Source organism: Dendrobium catenatum, unplaced genomic scaffold (genome assembly GCF_001605985.2).
Source record: "Dendrobium catenatum unplaced genomic scaffold, ASM160598v2 fragScaff_scaffold_1599, whole genome shotgun sequence".
Taxonomy (NCBI): domain Eukaryota; kingdom Viridiplantae; phylum Streptophyta; class Magnoliopsida; order Asparagales; family Orchidaceae; genus Dendrobium; species Dendrobium catenatum.
The window spans coordinates 163,762-178,339 of NW_021320061.1; the positions used below are offsets into that span (position 1 = coordinate 163,762).

Here is a 14,578-nt window from a genome sequence, read left to right on the forward strand (position 1 = left end):
TTTATAAAATGACTAGACTGGCATAAAATGCAAGGCGCAAGCCTAGACTTAAATAGTTAAATAGTATCAAAGAAATGCACCTCAAGATTAATAACGTCACTTTTATCTGCAAGAAAAATACTAGAAACTAAGAGACAAGTGATTTAAGTGGCTTAGTGAAGCTCAATTACGTCCATGGCACAAAGAATATGCTCATTCTGCTAAATCAGAGATAAATACATGATTCAAATATTTTTTGCTTTCATCCACTAGCATTTGGCCCTCTCTTATTCTCTCTCCAAAGATGAATATGATTAATCCACCTGCTATTTTTCAGCTAAGATAAAGATAAGCAAGTCGCCTTCTATGTCAGATGAACTCACAAGTTATTGGCCTGTACAATATTCGTTGATTTACCCATGTAATTCACCAGCTTCCAACTAACATCTCCAGCCCATCAGTGCTCATTGTCGAACACCCAATATAGAAAGCCATCAACATGACACCAATCAAAACAACTACTAACTCCCAGCCACTCTACCATCAACCTATCTGGCATCTACACCAATACATGACTTAATGAAAGAATATAATTATATCATGCAAACATTTTCATTTATGAGATTAACAGTGGTAGATAACATTCTTGTACAATTTAGGTAGATAGCATTAGGTAGAAGATAACGTACTTGTAGAGCTTAGGCAACCTCCCTAAAAATGCAAAAAAAAACACATGTAATAAATTCATGTTGTAGGTATTGACTTCTTAATCAAGATTAATGAGGAAATTCATCACAACAATCTGTCACTTACAGATTGAATTTCAATGCACTATCTTAAGACACCTCCTCCAAATCATTCATAAGGGTAACTGAGACTTTATAGCATCGCAATTAATTTTAAAATTTCAGGGGCATTTTCAATACCACATCGTTTATATATTTGTTATGTTCAGCCATAAACTGTATCAATTCAATAAAATAACCTTGATTTTTTTTATTTAGAAGACTCATCATGTTACAACCCCACGTAGTGGGACAAAGGCTTGATATTGATGATTGATGAAGACTCATCATGTCCACGAAAAGCCAATTCCAATCTTAAAAGAAATCTTATGCAATCAACGGAAGTATTTAGTCACATGCGATAATGCAATTGTATCTTGATCTAATTGTTTCTTTAAGACAAATCAATAATATGTTGACTCTATTTAATTAAGTCTTCATAGCTTCGTCTAGCATTGAAATGCACACTACTATGACTTCCCATATCAAGGTCAAATCTGTTTGACTTTTTCCAATTTGGAGATCAATTTTTATTAAATGCCTCCTCATCTTCGTTGTCTCTACTGGATGCAGTGAAAAGATAACAATATAGGCAATATGTTTTACCTTTACATATGCTATATTCTAACTAGTCATAGTACTTTTCAAATCAAGTAGGATTAAAGCGTCTATCCTTAATCCAAAATTTACCTTTTTTGGAAAATCATGACTGAAGGCTGAAATGGCTATCTTTGTTAATATGTTCGATAGATTTCATCTCAAATGTTAGGATTAAGCTCGCTAATAGGAATCAGTAATCCTGTATCAAATAGTAGATTTTCTACACCTAATTCATATTTTTTCGATAAATCTACATTTACTAGAATGCATTTTCCATTCTGCACTTCATCTTTTTTGTTAGTCTCATCTATAGGTTTTATTGTATTTGAATTCGATACAACAACAACATCAAGCATTTATCCCACTATGTGGGGTCGGCTACATGAATCCTTTTTCTCCATTGTGTCCTATTAAAGGTCAAATTCTCGTTTAAATCTAATAAAGAAAGGTCACTCCTGATATTTTCTAACCAAGTTTTTTTAGGTCTGCCTCTACCTTTAATGTATTTGAATTCGATGATCTCTTAAAATCTCTCTCCATAGACCAATGTTTAAAATTGCGTATTCGGGTATTGAGGCGTTTTTCATTCGTGAGGCGAGGCGTAAGCCTCAAGGCGTTTTGAGGCGTAAGCCTCAAAATCAAAAGATTGCGTAAACATAAAATGATAATTTTTTTATATACTAATGAGTGAATAATATAAAACATAAAAAAATATAAGATATGAAGTGAAATCAAAATATCTCAATAATAAGATAACATGAAATATAGTTCAACTCAAAATTCTATCTTTCCCAAATCCCAGTATTTTTTTCATTAACATATAATTCAAATTTCCAAAAAAAATAGCAATGACATATCACATAAGAACTCATAAGTCATCAGCACTGTAATCACTAAGGGGTTCTTCATTTGAATCATTATTATGATGAACTACTCTTTTCCCTTCCTCCTCTCCTATAGACTCCAATGTCGGACATTTACTTCAAGATTTATGTAAGTTTTAATATATATAGCGTGAGGCGTAAGCCTCATGCCAGTGAGGCGAGGCGGGCTTCAAGGCGGGCCTTAACGAAGTTGAGGCGCAAGCCTCATAAAAAAAACTCAAGGCGTAAGCATCGAGGCCTTTTTTTACTGGAATTGCGCAAAGGCGGGCCTTAAGGCGAGCCTCATATTGCGCAATTTTAAACCATGCCATAGACATTCAAACTTATAATAATAATAAAACAAGAAATGGAAGTAAACAAACTCAAAAAGTTGAAACTAAATGATATCCTAGTGAAAATAAATGAATGCACAAGTTATTGGAGAACCATAATAAGTGAAAAACAAAATTTTCAATCATGAATAAATCATAGCATCCACTACGATAATATAAGAACCACATAGTAATTGGAGAAACAATTTCTCAATTAATTTCTTATTAAAAAAATAATACGGAGCTCCTTAATCATGAAATTTTATTAATTTCCCTAATTGGCTCTATATCAATATAGAGCCTAGTTATATAAACAAGCAGCTTATTAGTGTTCTTTTAAGAAATTTTTAGAGCTTGTTCTCCAATTACTCAATCATGAACTTACTAAGAGATTTTTTGGCTACAAGTAGAATACAATTCAAATAGGGTTTATTAGATCCTATAAATGTGGATTTAGTCAACTTTTAGGGTGCTAAATCCGGAAAATTGTTTTGCACAACAAAGTTTCACAACTTCAAAATGTTTCTGTTTCAAATTTCAATTAATATCAACAAGACATCAAGATTTACAAAACCTATCACAGGTCAAGAATGCAAATGTTATATGAAACGGTACAACAACAACAACAACAACAACATCAAGCCTTTTATCCCACTACGTGGGGTCGGCTACATGAATCCATTTTCTCCATTGTGTCATATTAAAAGTCAAATTCTCGTTTAAATCTAATAAAGAAAGGTCATTCCTAATATTTTCTAACCAAGTCTTTTTAGGTCTACCCCTACCTTTTTTCTTAACATAAGTCAAATCTAATACATCTACTCTCCTAACCGGGTCATCGGAAGGCCGCCGTTTTATGTGACCAAACCATCTAAGGCGACTCTCTCTAATCTTATCTTCTACTGGAGCTACTCCAACCTTTTCACGTATATGCTCATTTCGTATCCTATCTCTAAGGGTAAAGCCACTCATCCACCTGGGCATCCTCATCTCTGCCACACTTAACTTAGTATTATGCTTCTCTTTTAATGGCCAACATTCGGCACCATAAAGCATTGCAGGTCTCACTACCACCTTATAGAATTTTCCATTAAGTTTGAGGGGTACATTTCTATCACATAACAAGCCCGATGAAACGGAAAATGAGATAAAATAATCAAAAAAGAAATAAAAAGCAAACGTCTTCCAAGTAGCAGAAGTGTAAAGTTTATTTGATTAAGAGCAACCAAATAAACAAAATCTTGATAATAAACAGCACAAATAAGATTGATGAGTTAAATATCCCTTAAAAACACAAAAAATAGTTGCTTCAGTTGTAATGGGAAGAACGCCTAAATGCTTTGATCCATCAATAGACGAGGTCGACTATTAATCAAACAAAAAAAAAACTCAATACCTGGATCAACTTGTGGACAAGGTCGACTTCTACGACCGCATGCGTTTGGGAATTTGGAGTCAAGGTCAAGGCCGAGCAAAAGGGGCCGAAAGTCTGCGAGTCTACACTAGAGGCAAAGGAAAAGTGTGTGTATCAAGATCGGACAAGAGGTTGAGACTCGAAAAGGAGCAGAGCATTTGAACGAACGAATCAAGGCAAAAATCGCTTAAAAAATTAAGTCCGCAATTTTTTTTAGGGGGCATGTGCACCCCCTCTGGGTTCAGGTACACATTATTGACTCATTTATTAAGTGAATCATGTTTGGGCTAACCAGATTCAGAACGGACCGAAATCCGACCTTCTAACAAATTTTTCCAGCTTTTACATTCAAACAATTTTTAGAATAAAATTTCTTATTTTTTATTTTTTCTTCTACATTTTAATTTCACCATCAACTATTTTTATTATTAAAGTTTTTTTCCTTTTAATACTCCAAGCAGATCTTTCGTAATATTTTTAATATCACTAACTACTTTTTTCACATAGCATTAGATTCTCCTTGCATAGTCAAAATCTTAAGATCTTAAATCTTACACTCAAAAATATTTTACATACCTTTATCTAATCCTAAAATAATATTTTACTTTCTGTCAAATTTTTAATTCATAGTTCGAGTGATCACCCCAAAACTGACGATCAAACAGAGATTGTTAACAGGAGTTTGTAAAATTTGCTGCGTTCCTTTGACAGGAAAAACATCAGGCAATGGGATTTAATTTTGACTCAGACTGAGTTTGATTTTAATTTATCACCAAATCGGTGTCACAATCCTGCCTTATTGCCTTCCAAATATCTCTGATATTGTCCAAGTTTTGGATATTCCTATGGCCATGCATTGCTTCTCTTCTTCAAAGGGTAGTCCATCTTGTGATGTCCCAATTCTCTGCATCTGTAACACTTTACATTACCAACAAGACACTGACAAAAATGCCTTTTCCCACAATTATCACAGACTGAGCTTGTTCTAGCGTGCTGTCAAATTTGAGCTTCTTATTTCTAAATTGATCATCCTTCTTGAAAATCTTTCGTTTGTCTACCTGTTGTTCCAAACTTTGTTTAAAAAAATTCAACTCACTTTCAATTCTTCTCGCTCTCTCCACTAAAACTAAGAATTCACTTATATCAAAGTCTGTCAATGATAATCTCAATTGATTCCTGAGACATTCAAAAATCTATGACATTTCTCTTCCTAAGTACTGACATAGTGAGGTGCATATCTAGATAGTGAAGTGAACTCTACCACGTATTGCATGATTTTCTTTGAACCTTGAGTCAAATTGAAGAATTTGTCTTGAGATGCTAATCTTACTGATGGAGGAATAAATCAGTCTCTAAATACCCGTATGAAATCATCCCATTAAAATGTAGTGATAGGCATCAATCCAAATTTCTCTCTATGCTGAGTTTATCACCATCCTTCTGCCACACCTTCCAACACAAAAATAGTCAATACAACCTTTCTATTGTCTGAACAAATCATACTACCAATGATTTTCTCAATCTTTAATAAACAATCTTTAGTTACAGTTGGATCACTTGCACCTTTCAATGCTGGTGCTTTAAAAGTCTAAAATAGCTTCAAATGTTGATCAACCTCACTTCCAAATTTAAATCTAACCATATTTCTTGATGATGATTTCTTCACAGATGTTATTTTATCCAGTACTTGTGTTATCAAATTCACTATATCATGAAACTCTTTAGACTTAGCCGTATTGATTCTACTATGAATTCCACTTTTTTGTTTAAGTTATTTTCAGTTATACATTCATGTTCAATAAATCGCATGGGTAAACAAAAATATAATTAATAGTGAAAAGTAAGAAAAGTCCTATTATGAGGGATAGGCCAACAAGTGATAACCTGTGCCGTGTAAGGCGAAAAACCTGACGAGATAAGTCTTAGTAGAGATCGTATATGAGATACTAGACTCTTTTTTAGAAAATTGAAATTTTTAGATTAAACCTTGAAGGGAGGGGTCATTAATGTTAGCCAATTGGCTAAGTGACGACCTATTATGATTGTGCTAAAGTCTATAATCATCATGACTCTTCTAAAATAATGTATATGAATAAGATAAGAGATGTGAAAGAAAAATTAAAAAATTTCATATAGTAAATTGCACAGTTTTATGCATTGATCAATTACTAAAACGAAATAAAATGTATTCATTTGTTTTAATTAAACGTGTACTTCCTATGATTCTTGTATTAGTTTGAAATATCAGCATGCATGTTGATTGCTTTTTGTTCTTATACATTGAATCTTGTAGTAGAATTGTGTATTTCATTGAGCGTTTAGCTCACTAGTTGATGTAAACACACTAGTTATAAAAGCCAAAACAAGGAGAACAATGGGCAGAACTCAACCAGACTCGATTCAAATAGTAGCAATCATCTATAACATCCAAAATCCGACGAAAAAAACTAGAAGATAAGTCAAAAGAAACAAAGAAATTAAAAAAAAAACGCTATCCTCAGACAACCGTCAGAGCAGGTTCCTCACATGGATCGAAATGTAGGTTAAAGTAAGATAAGTGCTTAGGGCTAGCAAACCGATGGTCCACCACAGCAAGATCGTCCAACCGTCCAATTCAAACTCTAGCAAATACTCCCAAATCAGCCAACAAACACCACCAAAGCTCAAGAAGAATGATACAAATGGAGTGGAACTTGCGGAGAAACGAAGAGGTAAGAAGCCAAGACGAAAGAGGAGAAGGAGAATGGAACAAGCTCGCAAGATTTTCCAAGAAGAACCCGCAGGTTTATAGCAAATTTGCTCTCAATATTCAACTCCCATTCCCTCTGCAAACTCTCATATTTATAGGCAAGAGAGGAGAAACCAAATAGCCCAAAAAAACCTTTCATATTCTTAATTTAATGAGGCAAAGCACCAAAGCCACGGAAAAGCACCACAACAGCCACTAGAAAACAGCCCAGGCGGAACCCGAAGAAGCAACCGCAAGAACCAGGAACGGGAAAACAACCCAGCACAGAAAACTAATAGTCAGCCACGGAAACCCACAGGACAAAGGCATGGAAACAGCCAGCCAGCATAGGAACCCAAGGGACAAGCTCAAAATTTTAAGAAGAAAAGGGGAGGAGAAGAGACAAGACCACTCCATAATGAATCCAACTTATGAGCTTACCTTAGAAGATTAATGAGCTAGCAACTTAGTAATTAGAGCTCAACACCAATGAACCACCTCCTTCCAATCATCACCATAAGCCATAAGCCAACCCGTGAACCAGCAGCAGCCAAGGACAAATCAAGCTAGCAAACCAAAGGTCTACCAAGCCCTCAAGCACAACCTACCATGATCATTGGATGCCTTCCATCATTGGATAGCTATAAAGAAAAAAAACATAAAAAACTACATTAACATACTAATGTTTATCATAAAATAAAAATATAGAATATTTGATAGCATCACTAGTTGATGTATTCCACGAAATGGGAAGGAGTCAGTGGGGTTTTACGAGGGTGATTCGCCTTGTGTACATAGTCATTTTAGGTGTTCTATTTTGGGAGTAGATAGAAGGCTGATTAGTATGTTGTAAATTAAAACTTTTGGGTATGTAAAATTTAATTTGAAATTTTTATTAAAGCTTTGTATTTTATTTTGATGTATACCAGTCATGCTTCCGAACATAGAATAGAGATAGAATTATAGTCGTAAAGATTGTTATTGATACTATGATTATTAATATTGTGAGTGCTTATGATACTCAAGTAGGTTTGAATGTGTTAAAAATTAAAATTTTGTAATGACTTGAAAGAATTAATACGAAAGATACCTCTTGAAAAAAAAGTTCTTATTAGAGGAGATTTAAACGGACATGTTGGTAAAGAGGAAGATTTTAAAATCATTCATAGAGGTTATTTGTTTATAGTAACTAATGAAGGTGGTAAGATCATATTAGATTTTTCTATAACTTATAATTTTGGAATGGCTAATATCTTATTTAAGAAAAGAGATGAACATCTAATCATTTATAAGAATGAATATAGTAAAACTCAGATTGTTTACTTTCTTGTAAGAAAAAAAGATCATTTATATTATAAAGACTGTAAAGTTATTCTGAGTGAAAGTTTATGTACCCAACATCACTTATTAGTTTTGAACATTAACATGAAGGGGTGAAATATTAAAAATAAAGTAAAACTTTGTTCTAGGATTAGATGGAGGCTTTTAAATAATATTAATTCAAATATTTTTTAGAGTAAGATTCTAAATTTTAAGATTTTTTCTGTACATGAGGAAGCTAATGTTATGTGAGAATAAATAGATAGTGACATATGTTGCAAAAGACATGCTTGGAGTATCAAAGGAAAAAAGCTCCTAATGATAGAAATAGTTTGTGGTGGAATCAAATTGTGCAAAATAAGATAAAATATAAGAATATTTATTATAAAAATTGATTTAGATGTAAAAACCATGATAATTATGAAAGATATAAAGAAGTTCGTAAGAAGTATAAGAAAAAAATATGTGATGCAAAAATTTTAGCTTTTAATAATTTATATAATAAATTAGATACTAAGATGGGCGAAAGATATATGTATAAGTTAGCCAAACAAAGAAATGGGAGTAGTAATGATTTAGTGAAAATGAAGTGTCTCAAGGAGGAAAATCAAAAAATATATTTATTTGAAAAAGATATTCAACAAAGGTGGATGAAATATTTTGGTAAACTATTCAACGAAGATTGTGAGAGTATGATTGACTTTAGTGGCCTTAACATTAAAAATGAACATAAAGATTTTTATTTTTATCGGCGTTTTAGTAAAATCGAAGTTAGATAGGTTTTAAAGAAAAAGAAGTGCGGAAAAGCTATCGGACCTGATGATATTCAAGTAGAGCTGTGAAAATGCATAGGAGATGAAGAAATTTCTTGATTTACTAAACTTTTTAATATTACTTCGAAGAATAAAAAATAGTAGATGAGTGGAGAATGAGTGTATTGATTCCTATTTTTAAGAATAAAGGAAATGCACAAGATTGCGAAAATTATTGAGGAATTAAGTTAATGTGACATATTTTAAAACTTTTGGAGAGAGTTATGGAGCAAAGATTACGACGTGATACTAATGTTTATCAAAATCAATTTGGATTCATGACGGTTAGGTCTACTATGGAAGCTATTCATTTATTGGAAGGTTTGATGAAGATGAATAGAGAGAGAATAAGGAGGATATTCATACGAAATTTATTGATTTAGAGAAAGCACATGATAAAATTCCAAGAGAAGTGCTATGGAGAGTTTTAGAAAAGAAAGAAGTTAATAATGCATATATTCAAGTCATTAGATATATGTATGCAGTTGCTGTTAATTTTGTTCAAACACAAGTTGGTTTGACCAAGTATTTTCATATTTATGTAGGATTACCTCAAGGATCAGCCTTAAGCCCACGTCTTTTGGCTTTAGTCATGGATGTTCTGACTAGACATTTGCAAGAGGTTGTATTAGTATGTTTTTTGTTGATTATATTCTTCTTGTTGTTGATGAGACTATAGAGGGAGTTGAAGTTAAACATAAATTATGGAGGTCAACTGTACAGTCTAAAAGTTTTCGTTTGAGTAGATTTAAAACTGAATATATGGAGTGTGATTTTAGTAATAGATCTAGTGGAAGGTTTGTTACTTTGGGCGATCAAGTCATTAATAAGAGTACACGTTTTAGATATCTTGTGTCTATTATTCAGAGTGATGGTGGAATAGATGGGGATATTATTAGTAGAATTCAAGTTGGATTGTTAAAGTGCATGAATGCATCAACCTTGTTGTGTGATATAAAAATCTCCCTCAAACTTAGGGGAAATTCTATAAGATGGTAGTGAGACTTGCAATGCTTTATGGTGCAGAATGTTGACCGTTAAAAGGGAAGTATAATATTAGGTTAAGTGTTGCAGAGATGATAATGCTCAGGTGGATCAGTAGCTTTGCTCTTAGAGACAAGATACGAAATGAGCATATACATGAAAAGGTTGGAGTAGCTCCAATGGAAGATAAGATTAAAGAGAGCCATCTTAGATGGTTTGATCACATAAAACGACGACCTTCCGTTGACCCGGTTAGCAAAAGTAGATGTATAAGATTTGACTTATGTTAAGAAAGCTAGAGGTAAACCTAAAAAAATATGGTTAGAAAATATTAGAAATGACCTTTCTTTTTTATATTTAAAGGAGAATTTGACTCTTAAAAGGATACAATGGAGAAAAAGGATTCATGTAGCCGACCCCACGTATTGGGATAAAGGCTTGATGTTGTCGTCGTTGTTTGTTGTTGTTTTTATTTCTAGATGCATAATAATCATTCATAAAATCGAGGGCCACTTAAAATTTTCTCTAGATGTCGGCCCTAAATTTCAAAAACTTAAATAACAACACATACACATATTTCATAAGACCAGATAACATGATTTTGAAACGATTAGATTGTTAAGTTAGTTTTCTATTCCAGGCAAGATGTAAGTCCAAATTGAACTTTATTAGTCAGGTTCAGGTTACTACTCTGTAATGCTCAACTTAGATCTAAATTCTAAGGCAGACTTCAAAATCACAAGTCCTCACCCTCCGATAATGTAATCCTAAATAACTAATAAAATGTCAACCCAAACATAAAAACCTCTAATCTCTAAAAGATTAAATCCCAGCATAGGATAGACTAGGTGCTTCTGGGTTATCCCAGAATCTTTGGAGCTCCCTACTCTTCATATTTTGATTTCTAGAAAGAACAATTCATAATTAATCTAATCCCTTTTGAGAGCTCCAAACCTCTCATCCTTGACTTAACGTTGAAATCTAAAAATATATATATGTCACTATTTAATCGAGAATGTTCTTAATGGATTCAACTCTCCTTAGATATAATAGAGACTAGTCTTTTTGAGAAACCCGTAACTCCATACTAAAATAAATTTGATCTTATTTTCATAAGCTAAAGTAAAAATATCTGAGAACATAGAAGAACTTAATTAAAATTCTTTTTTTAACTCAAATGCCTTTATAGAATATTATTTTAAGATATACTCACTGTCGTATTTAATTGCAAAAATAGAAATTTTCTTAAAACTCATTTTTGCATTCAAATCCTTTACAGGATATCATTTTCACCCTTCGAAGTGATATGATATTCTCACTATCGTATTTGAATACAAAAAAGATCATTTTTAAAAATTTATTTTCTTTTTTAAATACTATATTAGAATATTATTTCTATCTTTCGAGAAAATATATTATTCTTGTATTTGTATTTAACTAAGAAAAAAATAATTTTTCCAAAAACCCTATTATTGTCTTTGAATCCATTGTAGAATATCATTTCCATCTCTCGAAATAGTATGATATTCTCAACGTCGTATTCAATCACATGAATAGAAGAAACCCTGAATCTATGTGGGGTATACTAATTTATTTTTCCACCACATTAAGCCTCTAACGAGAAGAGAGGTGGATAGAGAATATGGAGGTAGGAGGAAATGGGAAGAAGAGAACAAGCGGGCTAAATTTGAACGAAGAGAGGAATACAAAAGGAGACGGGAGGAGAGAAAAACATGGAGAGACCCCAATGCTCGCATCATGAGAGGCATGGGAAGTGGAAGGGGAAATTAGGGCGAGGGAGATCCGAAGGTCAGGAAGTTAAAAAATGTCAGTGTCTGAAGGTGAGGATATGTATGGGTGCATATATAAGGTGGAGAGATATTTTACGGTGAACGGGTTGACCGGTGGGAGATGCTTATGAAGACAGCTCTATGTCTCGAGGGGAAGGCACTTGCATGGTACCAATGGAGGGAGACAAGATACCCAATCCGTACAAGGGAAGAGTTCAAGGACCATTTATTGGAGCGCTTTCAAACCAAACCGAAGGACTATTATGAGCAGTTCCTTGCTTTAACACAGGTAGGAACAGTGATAAAGTACCAGGGGATATTTAAGCTTTAGTCGGGACATTTTGGGAGACTACCAGAGACTTTGTTGAGAGCAATTTTATAAAGGTGCTCAAACCTGAGCTGAAAGTCATTGTGCGGGTGGAAAGACCCCATGACTAGGGAGAGGCTATGAAGTTAGCCCAGCTGATAGAGGACAAGAACTAACTTAAGAGGAGTAGCCAAGGGGGCTGTTTTGGAGGTTATTACACACGACGACCATCTTCCTTGCACCTAGGGCGTCGACTATATTGGGTTAAAGGGTAAGCTCCAAAGAACAAAGATTATGGAGCTCGGTCGGGACGAAACTTTAAATGGCTAACTAATACGGAGGTGCAATACAAACGAGATAACTGCTATATTTTAGGTGTGACAAGAAGTTTACACCAAGCCATAGGTGTAAAAATCGCACATCGTAGGTCCTTTTTGTTTGTGATGAAAAGATGAGCGGAGTAGAGGAAGAAGGAGAAGTGGTAGAGGAAGAGGAGCCCTTACACTTGGAGGTGGCGAAGGTTTCGTTAAATTCTATAGTGGTATTCACCTCGAATCACACTATGAAGATGAGGGGACAGATAGTAGGGAAAGCGGTGGGGCTTTTATGGATAGTGGGGCTACCCAATATTTCATATCCACTTAGGTAATTGTTAAGCCGGGGCTAAAGCTAGTAGACACGGGATATTTTAGGGTGATGATATACATAGGGAAGGTGGAGAAGAGCAAGGCTATCTATCAAATAGTAGCCCTCATTCAGTACAGGAAACAAAGAAGAGAAGCCACGAGAACCAAGCAGCCAACCACGGGAACCAAGCAACCAAGGCACGGGAACCAGCCAGGGAACCACGGGAAAATCAGCAGCAAGGGACCCGAGGAGTCACACAGAGAATGGAGCAATAGGCACAGGAAACTAAGGGGCAAAGCACGGGAAAACAGCCACCAAAAACCGAATAGCCATAGCACCTCCAACTCAACCAATTAGATTTAGGGAAAAGAAAAGCCAATAACCACAAAACAACAGCTCCCAAGACGGCCCAGGAAACAGAGCAAAAACGCCACGGAAGACCCAGCTGGAAGCCACAGGAAACCCAGCCAGCAGGGGTCCCGAACAGCCAGCACAGAGAACGAACCCCAGGCATAGGGAAAACAGCCAGGACCATGGGAACAGCAAAAGCCCAAGAGAAACCGAGGGGGGGGCAAGGAGGAAATCGATAAGGCAGCATGGGGAAGGGGAAAAGCCAAACTTTTCCACACATAATGAGCTTGAAATTAGTAGAGAAACCTTTTTGAATTAATGAGCTAAAGTCACAACTTAAGCATTTATGAGCTAGAACCAAGTAAATCCCAAAAATTAGCTCCAAATCAAAGCAAACAAGGCCCAAACCGAGAGCACCAGCAGCCCAAGGGTCAAAACAAATTCTCATATTGTTTTGACCCCCCCTTTGCATGCATCAGTGGTCTTTTGCAACCTTTAGCTTTATCCGAGAAGGTATGGGAAGAAGTGACTATGAACTTCCTTAAGGGATTGCTTAAGTTAGATCTGGTGGTGGTGCATTGATTGAGCAAATAGGCTCATTTCATTCCACTACGCCACCCATACACCGCAGTGTCAGCGACAGCCTCTTTCATTAGAGAGGTGGTCTATTTGCACGGCATACCCATACTGAGTGTCTGATCGGCACAAGTTCTTTCTGAGCCATTTCTAAAGGGAGTTATTCAATATGCATGGGCTCTCCTGAAGCGTAGTATCTCTTACCACCCAGCAGATAGATGGTCAACCATATATGGTAAATTATAGCGTTGAGACTTATCTTCGTTGTTTTGTCTCGGATACCCCAAAGATGTGGGTCAAATGGTTAGCCTAGGCAAAATACTGGTATAATACTTCATATAATACAGCAACCCGGACAACACCATTTAAAATCCTATATGAGAAGGATTCCCCTCATCTGCTACATTATGGGCATGGGAACAAACCAACAACTTCAGTGGAGCAGTATTTAAGAACGAGGGATCGGATTTTGGCAGAATTGAACAGACATGTATAGCAAACATAGCAAATTATGAAGAAGAAGAAGACAGATATACAGAAGAGGGATGTGCAATATGAGATTGGAGATAGAGTTTATCTAAAGATCCAACCTTATAGACAAAGGATGTTAGCTCGACGGAGGAATGAGAAGCTTTCCCCAAGATAATTTGGGCCCTACAAGGACGTGAAGCGCATTGGCATGATCGCCTATCGACGACAGTTGCCACCAACTTCAATCATCCATCTTGTATTTCATGTGTTGCAATTGAGATGAGCCATTAGAGACCATAACCCTCAACCGTACTACTAGATACACTATCAGAAGATATGTATGTAATATTAAAACTACTATAGGTGCAAGGGGTGCACTAAGGAAATAAGGGAATCAGGGAAGTATTGATCAAATGGAAGAATTTACCATAGTATGAAGCTACATGGGAAGCCTATAGCACTATCCAGATGCAGCTTCCTTTTTCTACCTTGACGACAAGGTAACCTTTTGGTAGGGGATATTGATACGGTTGTGGACTCCACCCCCCTAGGTAGTAGCTCGGCCGAATTCCAGAAGCCAAAAGGCTCCTGTTTTGTGGGTCCCAGCACCTCATTTCAGACCTATAGAAGGAAAAATTT

At 35.3% G+C, this 14,578-nt stretch overlaps 1 protein-coding gene across 10 annotated transcripts in view; it reads right to left on the bottom strand.

The window, feature by feature from the left end:
- LOC110115878 (alpha-amylase 3, chloroplastic) overlaps positions 1-14,578 on the bottom strand; it is a 151,471-nt gene that overhangs the window by 113,378 nt on the left and 23,515 nt on the right. The window lies entirely within an intron of this gene.